The sequence below is a fragment of the Armigeres subalbatus genome, chromosome 3, assembly GCF_024139115.2.
Source record: "Armigeres subalbatus isolate Guangzhou_Male chromosome 3, GZ_Asu_2, whole genome shotgun sequence".
NCBI classification, from domain to species: Eukaryota; Metazoa; Arthropoda; class Insecta; order Diptera; family Culicidae; genus Armigeres; species Armigeres subalbatus.
This window is the reverse complement of record NC_085141.1, coordinates 98,987,158-98,995,331: the sequence shown is the minus strand read 5'-3', so window position 1 is coordinate 98,995,331 and position 8,174 is coordinate 98,987,158. Positions and strand designations below refer to the sequence as shown.

Genomic DNA, 8,174 nt, shown 5'->3' with positions numbered 1-8,174 from the left:
TTTTCTGTCACCTGTCTTCCCCCACCTAATTGTGTTTTATTTTTCCGCGACTTTTCTCTGAACTTTTTTGATGAAAAATCTCGAAATTAAAATGTCCCTATGATTGTATACAATTTTATTAATTATTTAATTAATAATTCAAGGAGTGAGGTTGACGGATCGCCGGACCCATCTAGCCCACCCAAGCCACAGAAGGTTACTTGAGTTACCCTGTCTTCCAACGTCCTGGTCCCTCCGGGACTATTCGGCTAAATGTTCCTTCCGGCCAAACGACCCTTTCAGCCAAATGACCTTTTCGGCCAAATGACCATTTCGGCCAAATGACCCTTTCGGCCAAACGACCCTTTCGGCCAAATGACCCTTTCAGCCAAATGACCCTTTCGGCCAAATGACCCTTTCGGCCAAATGACCCTTTCGGCCAAACGACCCTTTCGGCCAAACGACCCTTTCGGCCAAATGACTCTTTCGGCCAAACAACGGAGGTCGGTCCAGAGATTCCGGTTGAAGGATGGCTTCCGGTTCACTGGCGCCCCGACGACTCCGAAGTTTTCCCACTACTACTACTCATCACCTTCACTCACTGTCCAGTGCCCGACAGCATGATCTGCGTTACTGCTCTGTTCACCACGCTCCACGTATTCTCATCTACACACATTTCCAGAACGATGTTGTCGGGGTTTATGCTACGAGTGCTGACCGTTGAGATCCAACTTCGTTCTGCCCCGAATCGTGGGCAGTCGAATATCACGTGTTCCGGTGTTTCTTCACAGTTCGGACAGGCCGGACAAAGTGAAGACTCTGCGTGTCAGCATCTATGAAACTTCCTGAAGCATCCATGACCCAATAAAATTTTGATGGGAGTCATGCCTACTATGACGTAGACCGCATCCATCGATATGGTCCGGTACGCACTTGCCACCCGCATAGCCATTAACCTGTATGTGCTGTTGAGCCGTGTCAGGTTCCTCTTCGTGATTGCTCCTGCCGCCCAAACGGGGGCACCGTATCTGAGTACGCTGTCTAGGAGTCTTCTCTTACTGCTACTAATCGCAGAGCTTTTCGCCATTACTCTGGTCAATGCTGTGGTGGCTTTTGCTGCCTTATCGCAGGCGACGTGGCACAAACCCAACTATCTTCATGTCTCTTGGTAGTCCAAGCTGCAATAACCCATTGTACATCGCATTCCACAACGTCGGTCCCTTGGTCGGATGGAACCTTGTGGAACACCAGCTGTTATTCCTCATGTGTTTCGTAAACTAGTGTCCGATTCGCGAAATAGCTCTTTAGAATTCTGCAAAGGTATCCCGGAACCCTCATCCTGTGTAGAGAGTTAGCTATTGTTTCCCAACACGCACTGTTGAACGCATTTTCACCAACAACAACCACAGCGTAGTAGCGATTACATCCATATTTTGCTTCTTGGCTGCTTCAGCTGCTTCTACGACTTCCCGGATAGCGTTAGCGGATAACTGTTGATCTGCTCTTCCGCAACCCAAACTGCCTGCTCGATAATCCGTTATCGCCTTCTGTGCAGATAGCTAATCTGTTGAGGATGACCTTCTCCATGAGTTTTCGACCGTGTCTAGCAGACAAATAGGTCTGTAGGACGATGGGTCTCCGGGTGGCTTACCCGGCTTCGGCAGCAAAACTTTTTGCCGCTTCCAGCAATCGGGAAAGTTTCCTTCATCGATGCACTTCTGCAACGTGCTACGGAACATATCCGGGCTCGCCTGGATTGCTGCTTTCAAGACCAGGTTGGGGATACCATCTAATCCATTGGGTTTTGTTTCCTTTTAGGCTTTTCGCAGCCGTGATGAGCTGGTGTACTGACGTACTGGTGTTATTCTCGCCATATGGTGTGGATGGCCAGACCGTTGGCTCGTGATGTGGAAACAGACCTTCGATAATTGTCCTAAGCTTTTCTCGACACTTCTCTGGCGGTATCGATGAACCTCTAATCTTTGCCATAGCGACCCTGTATGCATCCTCCCATGGGTTAGCATCTGTGTTACGGCAAAGCTCTTGCATGCAAGCTGCCTTGCTGAGCCTAATTTCCTTTTTGAAAGCTGCTCTTGCTGCGCTGAACACAGGTCTAAGCTTTTCTCTTTCGACATTGCTGCGGCCTCCTTGCTCGAAGACAGTTGCGATGGAGTTCGTTCCATTCCACCAGTAGACTGAACGGCGGACATGTTGTGGATGTACTTTTCTCGGCATGGTTGCATCGCATGCTCGAGTCAATGCTGTAAACAGCTCGTCTGGATTCAGGTTTACCAGATTGCGCTCAAATCTCTGCTAGCACATCCTTGTTAAAGGTTTCTGTCTTCCGCTTAAGCTCTTTGGTACCACACTCACGTGCTTACATCGCTATCTTCTCTCCGACGCAGTATCGGACCGCCTGATGATCGCTATCTGTAAAGCTTTCGCAGACTCTCCAGTTTATGCTTCTCATTAATGCAGGGCTGCAAAAGGTAGCATCAATGATGGACTCTCTGCCTTTCTCTCCAGTAGGTGCTCGTCGATCCTTCGTTAACCTGATCGACGTTCAGCCTAGCAAGTGCCTCCAGCAGACTCCAACCTCTTTGGTTAGTGAGACGGCTGCCCCACTCTATCGCTTAGGCATAAAAGTCACCACGACTGACAACTGGCCTCCTGTCGGTAAGCTCCGCTAATATCGTATCCAGCATCTGATTAAACTGATCCAACGTGGGGTGCGTAGCAGCTACATATATAGGCACCGTTAACTTTGACGATCACGAAGCCTTTAGTTGCACGGTACACGATGTCTTGGAAAGGATATCTCCCTACTGTACATATTGCGGCGGTTCCAGCGTCATCCGGTATCCGATTGCCGTCTCCTGATGGAATACAGTATGATTGCAACGTCGCCCTTCGATTCCCTTGCGAATTGCCACAGCAGTGATTTACCAGACATCGCCTGCTTATACGCTGGACATATCTAACCGCCAGTAACGTGGTCTCTACATCCATCATTCCTACAGATTAGACATTTCGGTGGCTTCTTGCAGCTTTGCGCTTTGTGGCCATCCTCTCCACACCTTCTACAAAGATTCGTTCTTTCTGAACCTTTTCAATTTCGTGCCAGATGGCCAAACTCTTGGCACCTGAAGCACACCTCTGATTGCTGAGAGAGGCTCAGTGAGCACACGGACCAACCGACTTTAAGTTTGTCGATTTTCAATGCTTTGTCGGCGGCATCTACCGGAAGCTTTATTCCTGCAATTTGTGTACCGGATGGCCCCCTTCTTATCCGGATTGTCATTTCGATGTCTCCCAGATTAAATTGCTCCTTCATTGCGGTAATTACATCGTCTGCCGTTGGTAATCACATCGTCTGCCGTCTCATCCAGATCCACGCATTGGAGATTCACTTCGGGCGCCATAAATGTCACTTGTGCTTCATCGTCCACTACCCTCTCTGTTAGCTCCCTATATAATGAGCTCTTGTTCTTCGAGTCTTTTTTCATCTCGAAGATCATGTCACCCGCCCGTGTGCGCCTGATTTTTTGTACGTCGGTACTGAAGTCCTTCAGTTCTGAAGCTGTCCCAATGGTCTGCAGGACCTCCAAAAATCCTTCCTCACTAGTCTTCACTAGGAGCACCTCGCCTTTCTTTTTCACGCTCACTTTTGATGACATTTTGTCTTTCGCTCGCATTGATCCGATTCTTTTTCGTCTTCTTTTGGACCACCTGCCAGGGTGTCCTTCTGCTGCCATCTTCGGTCTTTTCCGGCTGTGCGATAGCCATTCGTTTGAGTAAAGCGTCTTGTTGTTTTTTGGAACCTACTGGTCTTTCATCTCCGGGGGAGGACCTATGCCTCTAAGGCACGGTTTCCGGTGTGTTTTCCGATTGCACTAGCTTCTGCTCTTGTTGGGCTCTTCTGGAATCAGTCCAGGTGTGTCCTTTTGCAGCGCCGCTAATGCAAGAGCGTGTTTTGCATCAGTCAATTCTCTCATAGCTTTTTCCTGTCTCTGCGTTAGGTTGTTCCACTCCGTCATGGCCGACCCAAGAGCCCTCTGGATCTTTAACTCCAGCTCCTTGATGTCCTTATGCATATTATGCTTCTTGTCGACGAATCCGTGGAGCTCTTCTGCCCAGTTCTTTGCTGCTAGTATCTTCAGCTATTGTTGAGGCACGTTCCAGCCATTGTTCGTGGGCAGCTGCTGCTCATTATTGTCACCTTGGTTGCTTACTTGCTTTAGCCTTCGTGGTATTACCGCCTGGTGCTGTTCTTCCGCCTTTTTTGTCTGCTGATACGGAGTCCTCGTCAAACCACTTGTGACTTGAGTAGAGGAAATGAAACATTATGTGATTTTTCGAATCGTTTCGCCATCAAATGCAGTATGTACAACAACAATGTTTTCATCGTTTTAACTTAATGGAATAAATCTACTGATGCATTAATCAATTTTGCATTGGAGCATTGCATTGCAGTCTCAAAAGTGCTATTCAAAAAATATTCTACAATCATCCAATAATTTGAATAAAACTTATTCAATATATTCAACGAGTTTTGACTCAAAAAAAACTTTTGAGTCACTCGTCAATGACATAGGACGAATTAATAATATTGCATTAAATTCTACCACTTTGTAATCTTCACGGATACGTATTTCAACCCCCACACTAAGATCGTCTACAGAGTCTCGTACTAGCCTCGACTTAAGTCGATTCTATGCCAAATTGCAGGCGTCTTAATACAAGTGAAAACATATTTCACTAATCAAGTCAAAAACAATTGTCTATTCAAAATAGAGTTCCTTAGGATTAGAATGGCCTCCGGCCATTGCATTGTGAGATGTGTTAAAAAAGATTCGACGTCGTGAGCAAACTTACGATCAATAGCTAAATATCCTCCGTTGGAAAATGAAGAGACTCGTAAAAACTATTAAAACGTCAATCTGGTCATCTTCCCCATTACGAATGTCTTCCTCTTCGCTGAACATTTCAATGCCTGTCGTTAATCCCTTTCATTTGTCTTCCTGTCTTTGTTGTCTCCCAAGAAAATGTTTGTTTCGTTACAAATGTGAAACATCGCCAATAATGTCAGCTAAGAGAACATCAGTAACGTAATTACTTAAGCACCCTAGATTCCCTTCTTTTCCTACTGTATAATTGCATTTCCCAAAACTCGACCAAAGCGCTACGCATTCCGTGCCCCAAAGCTAACACTATGTATAAGAATCAAGAAATGTATTATTAAATTTGATTTCGGCTCCGTGATGCTTTCCGGCAATTGAGCCTTCCAAATAAACAAAAGAATAAAAAACAAAAATCTCATCATAAATTTAAGCAAGCAAAATCAACCTCACTCACAATCACCACCAAAGAGTAAATGGTGCTACATGTGAGTGTGTCTGATGAATGATTTGCAACACATTTTGCCAACAAACACATTTTCGGACAATCGGTAATAGTTTGGGAATAATAGTACTATAAAAATGATTCCCTAAGAAATATGGGAAAATAAGGAGATAATACTTCTATCTGCCAGATCTTGATTTTTTACTTTATTGAACTAAAATACCGTCGGTGACTTAAGAAAGCTATAGAGTTGCTTGTCTACAGTAAGTCAATTTTTTTTTTCAAAAAGTCTGTACAAATATTCAATTAGATGGGAAAAATAATCGCAAGGATATATTATGGACCAAACTTCATGTTTCTTAATCAAAAATTAAACTACCAAAAACATTTTTTTTTATTTTTCAAATGGGATTAATTTAGAAAACCATAAATTCTGCATAGATAACAACAATGAATGCCAAATGCTGGAACGATTTTCATTCGTTTTTTTATTAGCAATGCATTTCTCTTTGGTTTCACTCATTAATTCATTTCCCCGATGTGCATCAGATTATGTTTTTAATTTTTAATACGTTTTTCTGTCCATTCAGATACAGTTTCAGAGGCTCACTTCAACATGAAAGATCATTATTTACAACAGAGAGCACATCGGGCAAGTGTGTGTTTGAGTGTTGTGATACGAAGCGCTGCGCGTGAATGGATTGACAATTGTGATTTTCATTATGGTGATTTGAAAAGAATTAATTTAATATGCGGGAAAATGTGAAAACCGTTCCTAATATTTTAGATAAATATAAAAAGTATTAATTTTGTGTTCATATTTGCATACTATGAACAACTGAATGAATTTGTTCCATTCTTTCTGCAATTTTGTTTATTATAATCTCTAGCCTGTGCAAAATGGTGAATATTGAGAAAAAAATTGAATAACGATTGATATGTGAGTAAGCATGGACATGTCACATAACTCACATCCTCTACCACAATTGAGCGAGACGAAGTTTTCCGGGACAGCTAGCGTAAGATACATTTCACGCTTACCTAAAATTAATTTAGTTTTTTTTCGGTTTTGTGATGAATTTTGGAAAATGAGTTCTTCACTGATTGTGTTTCTATTGCTTCAGAGAATTGTATTGTAGTGCAATGAGCAGTAGAACAAATTTAGCAGCGATTTTCTAACGTAAAAGATTACCAAGTAAGCTATGATTATATTATATAATTCCTATTTCAAAGTTTCATTCATTTTTTTCTTTATTTTTAAATCAGCTTAGCTCTCAACTAGCTGATTCAGTTATTCCCTGGTAACATTTTGGTTTTATACTGGTTTTATAACACTCTCGTAGAGTAAATTATGATCTTCAAGAACGTTATAAAACTTAAAATGTTACATGAAAGAACAACCATTATTCTTTTATGTATAAAGAATTTCAATTCACTGTTTCCAACAATAAAGAAAACAACATACATATTTTGCAATGAATCAAATGGGTAAGTCGGGAGATGAGTTACGGGAGAAGCGATGAGATGAGTTCAGCTTGTGCTTCATTTGAATTGCCCATGAGTTTTGTGGTTTTGAGTTTTTCCAACACTGAATAATATGAAGTAACGGTTATAGATGTGACTGTAGTTAACATCTGGATTAAAGAAACACCTCCCTATTCCCTTCTCGCAGAGCATGTTAAGAGCACCGCCGCTATTATTAAAGTACGTAAAGAGTACCCCAAATTTTATAGGCCTTTCCTGTCTCCCTCTCACGAACTTTCCGAAACAATCCCTTCCATAATGTAGGACCGCAACGAAGTCCAATTTAATATTCCCTTCTTCCTCACCACTCGAGTAAACAATACAGCAGACCGATTCCACATCGACTTGGACCGTGTCGATGTTTCTTCAGCCTCTGCCAAGCAGCAGCAACAGCACAGCATTCTCGGAATGTTCGTTTCAAAATGAAATGAGTTCGGATCGTTTCGTTCGGAAGCGAGTGGAAGAGAGAAAGAGAGCGATAACAGAGAGAGTAGCTTCAGCAGCCTCTTCCCGGATTGTAATAAAAACAAAATTTAACAACTTGACGAGGGTGACATTCGGAGTAAACAACGAACATACATTATTCATGCCGGCAGGCTATTATAGTGCTTCTTCCTCCGGCGCGGCCGATGCTGTGTATCCTGAGGAGGAAGAGCTCTCTATGCGATGGACTTGTGAGCCGAGGGTGAGAGTTAATTTTCGGTATTAGGTACATGCGTGTATTATGCTGATGCATCTCGGTCTTGTTTTGCAGGAATGAATGAACCAAATTAATTATGTTTATATGATTAAAATAAATTGGGATAAACATAGCAAATATTGAAAAGTGTGCTCCTTGATCTCTGGCGAATAGTTTTAACACAGCATCGGTGGTTCAGTGGTAGAATGCTCGCCTGCCACGCGGGCGGCCCGGGTTCGATTCCCGGCCGATGCAATGATACTTTTTGAATTATTTTTGTACCCAAATAAGATTGCGTTGCGTCACTATAATCAGAGCACAAATTGTCGTAGAGCGAGTTAGTAAGTACTATCCTGTTCAATTCCACAACAATTACCTCTCCATGTTTGTTGCAAATAGAATGGAACGCAACATTGTCTTTATCCTTTGCAGATGGGGACAAAGAGTTATCGCTATTCTTTTTACAATTACAGTCCTTGGTATTCCCTCAAATTTATCGTGATTGAGAAACCCGTAACGAAACTAGACCTAAAATTATGTAGGTTTTTCGAAAATAGTGTCAAAATAATAGATTGGAAGGTAGGAAAAATCTAAATTTTTCACATTTGGATGAAACATCTAACATTTCGGCGAGGCAAATCGCCCTAGT

The 8,174-nt window shown here is 42.7% G+C and overlaps 1 non-coding gene across 1 annotated transcript; it reads left to right on the top strand.

Moving 5' to 3' along the window:
• Positions 1 to 7,709: 7,709 nt before the first annotated feature.
• Trnag-gcc (transfer RNA glycine (anticodon GCC)) lies at positions 7,710 to 7,780 on the top strand. The gene has a single exon. It is a non-coding gene; the product is annotated as a tRNA-Gly (tRNA).
• The last annotated feature ends 394 nt before the right edge of the window (positions 7,781 to 8,174 follow it).